The following is a 12006-nucleotide window of genomic DNA, read 5'->3' as shown; positions in this document are numbered from 1 at the left end:
CAAGTTAACGAGTGGAAAGCGAAAGTGATACTTTCAGCGTGTGCCTCTGCAGTTGGTAATTTGCATGTTACTTGCTGCTTTAACTCTTTGCTGCCTGCTGATAGAATCTAGGGGAGATTTTTAAATACTGCTTTAAAAGACTGTGTTTCTTAGAGGTTAAGAAGATTTAAAGTGAATATTAAGTTGGAAATAAATAAATAAATAATTTTATAGAAGATGGCAGCCAAACAATTAAAGTCTACTGTAACAAAGAGCTCTGGTACTTTATCAGCTGGTGCCTCCAGCTCATACAGCAGAGACTAGAACATTGAATTTAGAGGCGTTACAAGAGAACTTAAAAGGCTTTATAGAAGAAAAATTTAAAGTTATAACTGATGAGATGTCTGAAATGAAAGAGCAGATATCAGAAATTCAAGTGGGAAATAAAGAAGTTAAAGAAGGATTTGTAATGGCAGTACAAAGTTTGGCAACGAATGTGATTTTATTGGAAGAGGAGGTTGAAGTAATTAAGCAACATAATTCAAAATTAGAAAATAAAATGGATGAATTTCAAAGTAAAATGGAAAAGACAGAGGATGAAATAGTTTTGATACAATACAGAAATATGGAATTTGCTCTTAGAATCCGAGGTTTGAAAGAAAATAAGGAAGAGAATTTAAGGGAATTTTTTTCTGAAGTATTTGCTGAGATATTAGCAGCTCGTCCAGCAGATGTGGCTTATCAAATTGAAAAAATATATCGTGTGAATTCTTGGATAGCAAGGCAAAAAAAGTTGCCAAGGGATGTTGTTATTTATTTTACAAACAGAATAGTGAGAAATCAGATTTTGCAAGCTTCATATAAGGGGGAGAAGATTCAGATTGCTGGTCAAGATATCTTGATATTAAAGGAAATTCCACCAAAAATGTTAAGGGCTAGGAAGGAATTTGCCTTCCTGGTGAATGAACTTAAAAAACATCAGATTGAATATAGATGGGATATTCCAACTGGTATAATAGTATATTATGCAGGGAAAGTACATCGTTTCAATACGGTTGGAAAAGCAAGAGAATTTTATGTTGAGGTATTAAAAGTTGGAAGTCTTCCCCCATTGGAAGCTAGAAGAAGGGAGGCTGAAGTGAAGGAAAGAGAAGTGAAGCAGGTACAAGAACAGATTGTGATGGAAGAAGATTTATTACAAGTGTTGGAAATACCTACGACGGTTTAGATTCAAAAGAACAAAGGCTGACTAGAGCTGCTGCTAAACGCAAGGAACAAGAGATGAAGGCACAACAACAACTGGCAACTACTACAATGGAAACAGTGGGAGGAGCAAGGCCTAAAGTAAAATGTGATCTGCGGCTGGTGTTCCAAAAGTTTCCTTTGGCCGATAATGGCAATTAAACTATTATCTTGGAATGTTAATGGCCTGAATTCACCGCAGAAGAGAAGGAGAGTATTTCATTATTTGAAATAATTTAAAAATGACATTACCTGTTTACAAGAAACACATATTAGATCTTGCTAAATGTTGGAGATGCGATTGTGAAGATGCTACTTATTACCATATATGGTGGACTTGTAAAAAAGTTAAAGTATTTTGGATTAAAGGCTGGTGGATCATGCAGAATATTTTGAAAAAGAAGATTAAGTTTACTCCGCAGTTCTTTCTACTAGGAATAATTATGGACTATACAGCTATAGAGACTAAACTGATTTTGAACTTAATAACAGTCGCAAGACTTTTGATTGCTCAGTATTGGAAGAAAGAAGAATTACCTACAATCGAAGAATGGACAAAACAAAACAACAAATGGACACTCAAAGTATTAAATCTGGCAGAGATGACAAAAATCTCCGCTTACTTGAAAGACTATATACTAGAAAAATATATTTTAGAATGGAAAATGTGGATTGATTATATTTAAAATAAGTATCAGATAAAAAAAAAAAATATCGAATAGCATATGAGTAAATTTAGGAAATATTTTGTATTAGATATATTTTTGAAGGAGAGGGGAATTGAGAGTGTGACTAAGTGTGGTGTGACTAAAGATTATAATTTAGGAATTATTTTGGATTATGATTGTTAGTTTTGATACCCTGCATTTTGTTCTGGGAAGTCGGGGTGGGGGTGGGGGTAAGGGGAGGGAATTGGGGGGGTTTTTGATAGAGATGGAGTGATGGTTAATGTACAGGGATTATTGAAGAAATATAATTAATGTAGGGTCGGGTCTGCATAGTTACCATTTTAGAACGGTGGGGAGGGAGAAAAGAGAGAGTAGGAGGTAGGAAAGAGGAGAAGAGGAAGGAAGAGGGATAGTAGAGGGAGAAGGAAGGTGTAGGGTGGAGGGAGGAGTGGATGTAGATAAGAGAAGGAGAGGAAGGTTTGGAAAGTAAAAGAAGGTAGAAGAGGGAAGAGTGTTAAAAAGGGTGGTGGTGACTGGGCAAGCCCGACTAATTGTATATAACTGTACATTGGATGAATTATTTGATATGATTGTAAAAATAAAACTTTTTATAAAAAAAAAAAAAAAGGCTGTTTGCGACCCAAAGAATGCCAGATGTCCTCATTTTAGACAACAGGCCACAGCTTACATCAATCTAGTTCGAGCTGTTCCTAGCAAGTCACGGCATTTGTCATGCCCTGATTGCACCATTCCATCCTGCTAGCAATGGGCAAGCTGAGCAGATGGTCCAATCAGCAAAGGAAGCACTGGCAAGAATGGGCCTGAGGGCCTGGCAAACACGGATAGCCAAGTATCTCCTGATCCAGCACATCACACATCACACCAAACTCCACTACCAACAGGAGTCTGGCTGAACTCATAATGTTTCACCACCTGTGAACCAATTTGGACCGGCTATACCCGGACTACTCCTTGGAGGTCCCTGCAGACTCAACCAGCCAGCTCCAGTCTGTTGTGGCTCCCGCACCTGAACCTGGCCTCAAGCCGGAAAATGCCTTGGAGCCGGGCCTGCCGCCAGAAAGTGACTCAGAGCCGGGCCTGCTGCCAGAAAGTGATTTGGACAGTGAGGGGGAAAGGCCATCAGGACTTACCTCGGAAGCACCAGCCTCCCTGGATCAGCTCCAGGAGCCAGAAGCAGGCCAAGCGAAAGAGATAATGAGGCCTCCTTCTCCTGACTCTTCCCCCCCCAGGCCACACCTGCAGATCCAGCTGACAGCAATCAGGCTTGGCTCAATCCCAGGTTTCGTAGGCAGGAGAGAATAGAACAACAGAAGCAGGGGAGGGGCAGGCCTAGGAAGTGCTGAGTCATGGAGCCACACCCCACAGGATATAAAAGGCAGCAAGAGCTGGTGTGTCTCTTTGTATCAGGCAAATCCACGGATTGACTAGAGCTGAAGGTTGTGACTCACCAGCATCTTGTTAGCCAACGAGGGCTCTTGGCAGACGCTGGCTCTTTTGCTGCCAGAGCTGATAAGAGCCGGCTAATTAAGCCATCGTTCGGACGGAGGCAGGGAGGACACAACACAGTCATTCTCATCAGGTGACCTTCTCTATGCCCACAACTATGCCGGGGACCCTTCCTGGATTCCTGCCTGGGTAGTGGATGTTACTGGGCTGCATTCCTACAGGGCAGCACTTGACGATGGCAAGTTGTGGCACTGTCATATTAACCAACTGTGTGGCCACCTCGGAACCTTTGTTTGCCGCCAGCCAGAATGGACTCCACCCAGGGGTGAAATCTAATTTTTTTCCCTACTGGTTCTGAGGGTGTGGCTTTTGGTGGGTGTGGCTTGGTGGTCAGGTGACCTTGTGGGCGTGGCCAATAACAATAAATAATTAAAATAATAAACAAAGTACACAAAACAATAAGAGGTACCAAAAAAAACTTTCACACTTTACACACACACAACACAACACAACACACTCACACACATTGCAAAAGCAGCTGTACTTCAGCCAAAATGGCTCCTGCAACAAGCAGGAACCTCACACAGCCACAAAAAGCTCAAAAACCAATTTTCACACTTTACACACACACAACACAACTGACTCTCTCACATACACACACACAAAATGCCACATACAGCTTTGTGAGATTTTGTGTGTTTGTGTAATTAGAGTGAAACACTACAGAAACACACCAAATCTCAGAAAGCTGCACAAACATTTTATTTTATTTTATTTTATTTATATTTTTTAGATAAAAGCAGCTAGATTTAAAACTTCCTTAACTTTAAATTGCTGTCTAAAAAAAACTTCCTTAAAAAAAAACCCAATTAACTATTTTTAAAGCTCCCCCACCCTCAGTTACTTACCCAATTGAATGCAGGCAGACTGAGTTGCTCACCAATGAGATGGATTGCAGGCAGGCAGATTGAGTTGCTAGCTGATGCAATTGATTGAAGCAGCCAAAGCAAAGCAAGGCAGGAGCAAGTCCAAAAGAAGCAGCAAGTAGGCAAATGGGGACTGGGCAATTGCGTAGGCATGGGCGGGGGCTGTTGTAAGAGGTTTTTTAAAAATAATTCATCAGAGGCTTTTTTTTTACTTTTAAAAGCATTTTTTCAGACCTCTGATGATCACACAGCTCAGCTGGGGTGCGGGGGGGGAGGGATTTTTGCACTGGTTCTCCGAACCACCTGCCGCCATCGCTACCGAATTGGGCGATCTGGTCCAACCGGGAGCATTTCACCTCTGACTCCACCAGAGAGAATCCTGGCTAAGGACACGCCAACTAAGCCACCAACAATGGTACTGACAAGGGACTGTGGTGAGGCAGATGCTGCTGACCTGGTTCCCTTTGTGTTAGGAGCACCAGTGACCGAACCCTTGCTGTTGCCACAAGCTGCACCTGAAGCAGTGTCAGCCACTCCACCTAGTCAAAGCTACTGTTCTTGAGACGAAACCTCGTAGGTTGGGACAGACACATCACCGCCCTTCATACCTAAAACACTACATATGTTAAACTGTTATGTGATCACCATAATGCTCCATCTTGGGGGGGAGGGTTGTTATGTATTGTATATAGTGTTTAGTTGTCTGTTGAAGTTCTCACTCTGGTCCACTGTTGAAGCGGAAAAATACTCTCTCTTAATTGGTTGTTTGGCTGATCAGTTTTATATAAAAGGAGCTGTATCAGCAAGGAATGCTGTTGTCTCACAGGCAGTATTGAATAAAGAACTGTTAGAAATCACTTCGGCCTCACCTCCATTCTTCGCCCAGAACTTAACAAAAACATTTCTAAAATTAAAACACTTTCTAATGTTTTAGAAATGTAAGAACTAAGGAGAATTTTCCTGACACTTAGAAAATTAATCAGTGGAACAACTTGCCTCCAGAAGTTGTGAACTCTCCAAAACCGGAAGTTTTTAAGAAGATGTTGGATAGCCATTTGTCTGAAGTGGCGTAGAGTTTCCTGCCTAAGCAAGGGGTTGGACTAGAAGACCTCCAAGGTCTCTTCCAACTTTTGCTATTCTACTCTACTCTATTCTATTCTATTCTATTCTTATTCTTATTCCTATTCCTATTCCTATTCCATTCTAATACATCTTTTTTAAATTTCCCCTTAGCATACATACTTCAAAACTCACTTTCAGACCAATACAATTCCAACTAACTCCAATTAACTCATTAAAATTAGATCATTCCATGCAAGTTACCCTTGTAGAATAATTATTTTTCTTCTTGTATACATCCTTTTTAAAGATCTAGATTTTTCTTTAGGCTAACACATCTTTTTCTTTACCTTTCTCTTAACATAGATATTTTCAAATACACTTTCAATAATATTTTACAAACTTTAGGAATTATTTAAGCATTATGAAGGGCTTTCTGATAGGGATAGGGGAAGACTCTGATACTGGGGCTATAAAATCTGGGAAATTACCAAAATAAGAGCAGTGATTTAGTTTTCTGAATCTCTTCATTGGGATGGCTCAGATTTTTTTTTCAGCCCAGATATGGCAGCCCTAACTACAGGTAGGCTTCATCTTACAAAAGTCCATTTAGTGATCGTTCAAAGTTACACCATCACTGAAAAAAGTGACTTATGACCATTTTTCATACTTATGTCCGTCGCAGTGTCCCCATGGTCAAAATACAGACACTTGGCAACTGGTTCATATTTATGACTTTTCCAGTGTCCTGGGAATCATGTGATCCCCTTTTACAACCTTCTGACAAGTAAAGTCAATGGGGAAGCCAGATTCACTTAACAACCTTGCTAGTAACTTAAGAACTGCAGTGATTCACTTAACATCTGTGGCAAGAAAGGTTGCAAAATGGGGCAAAGCTCACTTAACAAATGTCTCACTTAGCAACAGAAATGTTGGGCCCAATTGTGGTTTTAAGTCGAGAAGTGTATATTCAACCTTTATATATTATATTGTGTCTAATATTATCTATAGTATCTGTCAAATCTGTAACAGCTTTGAAAGTCCCAATTAATGCTATTATCCTGGTATTACCAATTTGCCAGACAACCACCACCACCTCCTTCTCCTCCTCCTCCTCCTCCTCCTCCTCCTCCTATTTCTCTTAAGAGACCAATGGTGATGGAGAGTAGTTATTTGCTTATGGTAAGTAACTTTATTAAACTAGAAGCATTTGAAAGGTGGATTTACAGGTGGCTGTTACCTATAAGTTGGGTTGACAAAATCAGAAATGAAGAGGTGATAAGCCGCCTGTGAAAGCCAAAGGAAATCATCAAAACCATAAAAAAGGCGAAAGTTAGAATATTTTGGACATGCGATGCGACACCCTGAAAAATACGGCATACTTCACTTAATCCTCCAAGGAAAGATTGAAGGCAAATGAGGTCCAGGCAGAAGAAGAACATCATGGCTTCAAAATCCAAGAGACTGGTTGGGACAAAACTCAACAGCACTTTTTCGTACGACTGCTGATAAAAATAGGATTGGCAACATGATCGCCTACATCCGATGACAGATATGGCACATGAAGCAGAAGCAGAAGAAGAAGAAGAAGAAGAAGAAGAAGAAGAAGAAGAAGAAGAAGAAGAAGAAGAAGAAGAAGAAGAAGAAGAAGAAGAAGAAGAAGAAGAAGAAGAAGAAGAAGAAGAAGAAGAAGAAGAAGAAGAAGAAGAAGAAGAAGAAGGTAGCCTTACCTGAGTAGCCTGGAAGTTAAAAACTGAAGGACAGAGCAGAACTGTTTCAAGCAAGCCCTTGTGAAAATCAATCCTCAGTAGAGTTTTCACAGTAGAAAACAGAGACAAATTTTTAAAAATATACATTTTGAAAGTGTATATATTGGCTTTTAATAAAAACTATTCTCAATAATATATCAGCCCTTAGAATTGAGTCAGTAGATAAGGCAGAACGTACCTTTCTTACAATCAGTGGTCAACTCACAACTGTTCCAGTAGAGTTCTCTTTCTGGCCAAGATTATGAGGTAAACTACACTGCAGCTGCTTCTCCTTTGACTGATGGATGGTGCCAGGTTGATTTTTCCCCTTGACATGGCATTCTTGTTGTAACGCAAGGATTGTGCTGCAAGCTTTCAGTGGCTATTAAATTATTGACCCTGGCAAAATTATGCTTCCGTTCTCCCCTGCACCAGATTCAGTAAATCAACAAGGCTCTACTCCTACAGTTTATCTGTATAAAAATAATTCGATATATTTTGGTGCCTCAAAGAAGGCCTGGGCACGCAGTTGTTTGCCCCTGCTGATTAATGTGACCACACACAACTTTAAAGAAAGCTGCCAGGAGTCTTAGGATAGGAATCACATCATGCAGGAATGGGAGAGTCAGCCTTGACTCATGGTGAATCAAATTGCCTTAAATGATTTCCCTAGAGATAATCCTCAACTTACGACCACAATTGAGCCCAACATTTCTGTTGCTATCAAGACATTTGTTAAGTGAGTTTTGCCCCATTTTACATCCTCTCTAGCCACTGTTGTTAAGGGAATCACTGCAGTTGTTAAGTGAGTAACAGGGTTGTTCTATTAATCTGGCTTCCCCATTGATTTTTGCCTGCCAGAAGGTCGCAAAAAGCGATCACATGACCCCGCAGAATACTGCAACTTTCATAAATATGAGTTAGTTGCCAAGTGTCTGAATTTTGACCATGTCGCCGTGGTGATGCTGCAACTGTTGTCAGTGTGAAAAACGGTCATAAGTCCCTTTTCTCAGTCCCGTTGTAACTTCGAACGGTCACTAAATGAACTGTAAATCATGTAAATCAAGGATTACCTTGTACATTGTTCCCTTGCAATAAACTGAGATGGCCAAGAGCATCTTTGGGGCATGGTTCCCATCAATTTGAAGCAGCTTTCCTTTACTTAGCGATCTTTAGTTCTATCACTTCAGTTCCTAGAATTCCTTTATAGAGAACCAGATTGGGGGAATCTGGCCTCTGAAAATGGGGGGATCCGCCTCTGAAACAAGGTTTCCAGAGAACTCAAGGCAAAACTTATTTAAGATCTTGATCTCTTGGTCCTTCCAAATGTTCTCCATCCCAGATCTGCCCATCATCATGTGGAAGAGGGTGAAGTGAGGGAGACAAGGTCACCATGGATGATCCTTGTAGCACCTCCACCATTTTTTTGACCTGTTACTTGGGATTTTTCTTTACATGGATTTACCAAACTTCTGACAGACCGTTCAAGCTATGTCCCAGAATAACTTTTATGACAGGATTAGAGGAGGGTCCTAAGAAGGAATAGGGAGGAGCTCTCTTGGTGCCCCCTTGTGTTTCTTCTCATATCTCTTCCCCATCAGATGTTTAGGTGGCCTATTTTGGCATGACTTCTCTAATCTTCCAGAAATCTTGTATTATAAAATAAGAAATTCACATTATCAATGGGGAGTATGTCGAGCTGTTACCCTTGATGTTTGAAAGCTGACTTTTCAGGCTCCCACTTACAATCTCAGAAGCAGTCCCATCACTTGCTGAGAGTGACAAATGGAAGGGTTGTTGTTCTTGTTTTTGTTTCAACAGAATAGTAGACTTGGAAGGGACCTTGGAGGTCTTCTAGTCCAACCCTCTGCTCAAGCAAAGGACTATACTCTTTTAGGCAAATGGCTGCCCAATCTCTTCTTTAAAATCTCCAGTGATGGAGTGCTCGCAGCTTCTGAAGGCAAGCATTTCTGAGGGCAAATAAACTCAACTTACGACCATAATTGAGTCCAAAATCTCCTTTGCTAAGCGATGTTAAGGGACTTTGACCCATTTTTACAACCTTTTTTGCCAAGGTGGTTAAGTGAATCACTGCAGTTAAGTTAGTAACATGGTTGCTAAGTGAATCTAGCTTCCCTAATGAGGTTCTCAAAAGGTGATGGTATGACCCTCTGAGACACTTGCAACCGTCTTAAGTACATGCCAGTTGCCAAGCATCCAAATTTTGATCAGGTGACCCACAGGGAGGCTGCAAAGCTCACAAGTGTGAAAAACGTTCATAACTCTCTTTTTTCAGTGCCATTGTAACTTCAAACAGTCACTAAACAAATGACGGTAAATGGAGGATTGCTTGCATGTATTTGCCAACAGTCTAATTCTCAATGGCACACAAAATTTGGGGATAAAATGTGGATTAGGGTATTTATTTTCATTCTTCTCTTCTTCTTCTTCTTTTTTTTTTGCATGGAAGAAGATGGGTGGGTTTTGATGTTTAATTTGACTTAGAAAAAAAAACTCAGAAGGTGACATTTGAAGCTTCGTTCCTTCTTAGTCTCCATGTTTTTGAAGGTTGCCTTCAAGGTGATATCATGCAGAAGTCACCCCAATGTGCCCAGCCCTCTGACTTTGGGGAGACTGATCATTTTCCCTTTGTGCAGTGGTTGCTTTCATTGTACGAAAACCTGGTTTAGTCTGGTTTGCGTTGAGCAAGAGAGGAATGCTAAGCCTGCAAAGCAGCTGCTGTTTCCATAAATAGTTCAGAAGGTAACAGCAGTGAGACAGCTGCAAAACAGCCCTGCAATCTAGCGAGAGACACCTGCCTCTTCTTTCTGTTGGTTCTCAGCAATATATGGGTGCTTTTTAATCTAATCCACATCTTTAGAGAGAGGTTGGCTGAGCTTTGGAGTGTTTTGCACTGCATGAAATAGTAAATTCAAACCATAGAATTTATAAGAGGAAATTTCTGTCTTTTCTTCCTTCCTTCCTTCCTTCCTTCCTTCCTTCCTTCCTTCCTTCCTTCCTTTCTTCCTTCCTTCCCCTTCCTTCCTTCTTTCCTCTTTCCTCTCTTTCTCTTTCCTTCTCTTCCTTTTTTTCCTTTCTCTTTCTCTCTTTCCTTCCTTTTTCTCTCTCTCTCTCTCTACCTCTTTCTTTCTTTTTTCTTTCTCTTATTTTCTTTCTCCTCTTTTTCTCTTTTTCTTTCTATTGCTTTCTTTTTCTCTCTTCTTTCCTTCCTCTTTCTTTCTTTCTTTCTTTCTTTCTCTTTCTTTCTCTTTCTCTCTCCCTTCCTTTCTTTCTCTTCCTTTCTCTTATTCTTTCTTTCTTCTCTTTCTTTCTCTTTCTCCTTCTCTCTCTCCCTTCCTTCCTCCCTTTCCTTTCCTTCTCTTCCTGCTGTTCTTGAAAGAAAATCAGGGAAGCAGGCATGGGTGGTCGACATTTTATCCCACCAAACATGCTGTGAAATAGCTTAGACTCACAAGGATTGCTTGAAGATCCCCAGAAAGTTACGTGTTTAAATGAAGATTCATATCAGAGTGTGAATTTATATTTAAACATTCTAATCATTTAATCACATCCCTTAAATCAATATGCCACATATTTTAAAGAGTACTCTTTGTCTATAGTATATTAGTATACATTATTCATAGTTCATGCTTAGAACTGATGTTTCTAATTTGTATATCAAAGGGAATTTTGTTTAACACAGAATATTGTGTATATATTCAGGTGTTCGTTCTGAAAGTCTTTCACTCAATTTATTGAAAAGGATTCCCATAATCTTTTCTTTCTCTGGTTAAGAACTTATTTTAAAAAAGAAAGAAAATTGCAATCCACTTTAGGCCTGATTAATATTTGCATAGGACTCACTCCTTACCCCAAAATACAACAACACATTAATTATTAATGTATTGTAGAAATTTTATAATAGTTTCTGCTATTCTGCCTTCCATTCTAGTTTTTATAATATATTGGCTGGGTCAACAAGCTTTTACGTACATGAGTTACAGTTAGCAGCCAATTATAGAAACTTTTGGCTTAATAAAAAACAACAACCCTCTATCCAGAGATTTGAAAATCATTTGGGTTGTAACATACCATATATAATTATGATTTACCTTTACTTGCATTATGCTGAGCCACATCATACTCTTTTCATGGGTTTTTTCGCCTTAAATGAGTATATTTGAAGTAAAAATGCAATTTAAACAAAAAATAAAATGACAGTGAATTCTACCTTTATAATCCAGGAAGAACCCTGCAGAACTCGAAATTTTGTAACACAAGCCACACAACAAACTATTAAATACATTATTCTAAACCAAGGGTTGAATAGGGTTGAAGCTACTCAGAGTCACCTGAATTATAAAATAAGCGGCAAATAAATTTGAGAAAGAAAGAAAGAAAAGAAAAAAGGAGAGAGAGAGGGAGAAGGAGAGAGAGAGAGAGAGAGAGAGAGAGAGAGAGAGAGAGAGAGAGAGAGAAAGAAAGAAAGAAAGAAAGAAAGAAAGAATATTTCATGCTTGATAGACCTTCTTATCTACAAAGAATAGACCTCCTGATTGGTGCTGCTCTTCTTGATGGACCTTACTCTCCTTGATCTACTGGGCTGTTTAACAAGAGCTATTCTCTGCAAAATTCAACTTACTCCTATCCTTCCCTCAAGCATTTGTAAAAGGTGCATTTTTAATATCATTATTTTTTAATAATCTTCAAAGAAGGAAGGAAAGGAAGGGGGAGGAAGGAAGGGGAGGGAGAGTGGGAGGGGTGGGGAGGGGCGGGGAGGAGAGAAGACGAGAGGAGAAGAGAGGAGAGGAGAGGAGAGGAGAGGAGAAGAGAGGAGAGAAGACGAGAGAAGAGGAGAGGAGAGGAGAGGAGAGGAGAGGAAAAGGAGGCAAGAGAAAAGAAAGGAAAGGAAAGGAA

General features: G+C 39.9%; 1 protein-coding gene across 4 annotated transcripts in view; it reads right to left on the bottom strand.

Annotated features, from left to right (window-relative positions):
- TRIM72 (tripartite motif containing 72) overlaps positions 1-12006 on the bottom strand; it is a 52059-nt gene that overhangs the window by 22499 nt on the left and 17554 nt on the right. The window contains exon 1 of one of the 4 annotated variants that reach the window (XM_058179726.1): positions 7289-7550. The exons of the other annotated variants lie outside the window; for them this stretch is intronic. The gene's annotated coding sequence lies outside the window, so the exon portion shown is untranslated. Of the gene's footprint in view, positions 1-7288; positions 7551-12006 lie in introns of those variants that run through there. 4 annotated transcript variants of the gene reach the window in all.

This window comes from Ahaetulla prasina, chromosome 4, assembly GCF_028640845.1.
Source record: "Ahaetulla prasina isolate Xishuangbanna chromosome 4, ASM2864084v1, whole genome shotgun sequence".
Lineage (NCBI taxonomy): Eukaryota > Metazoa > Chordata > Lepidosauria > Squamata > Colubridae > Ahaetulla > Ahaetulla prasina.
This window is presented reverse-complemented; position numbering and strand designations above follow the sequence as displayed.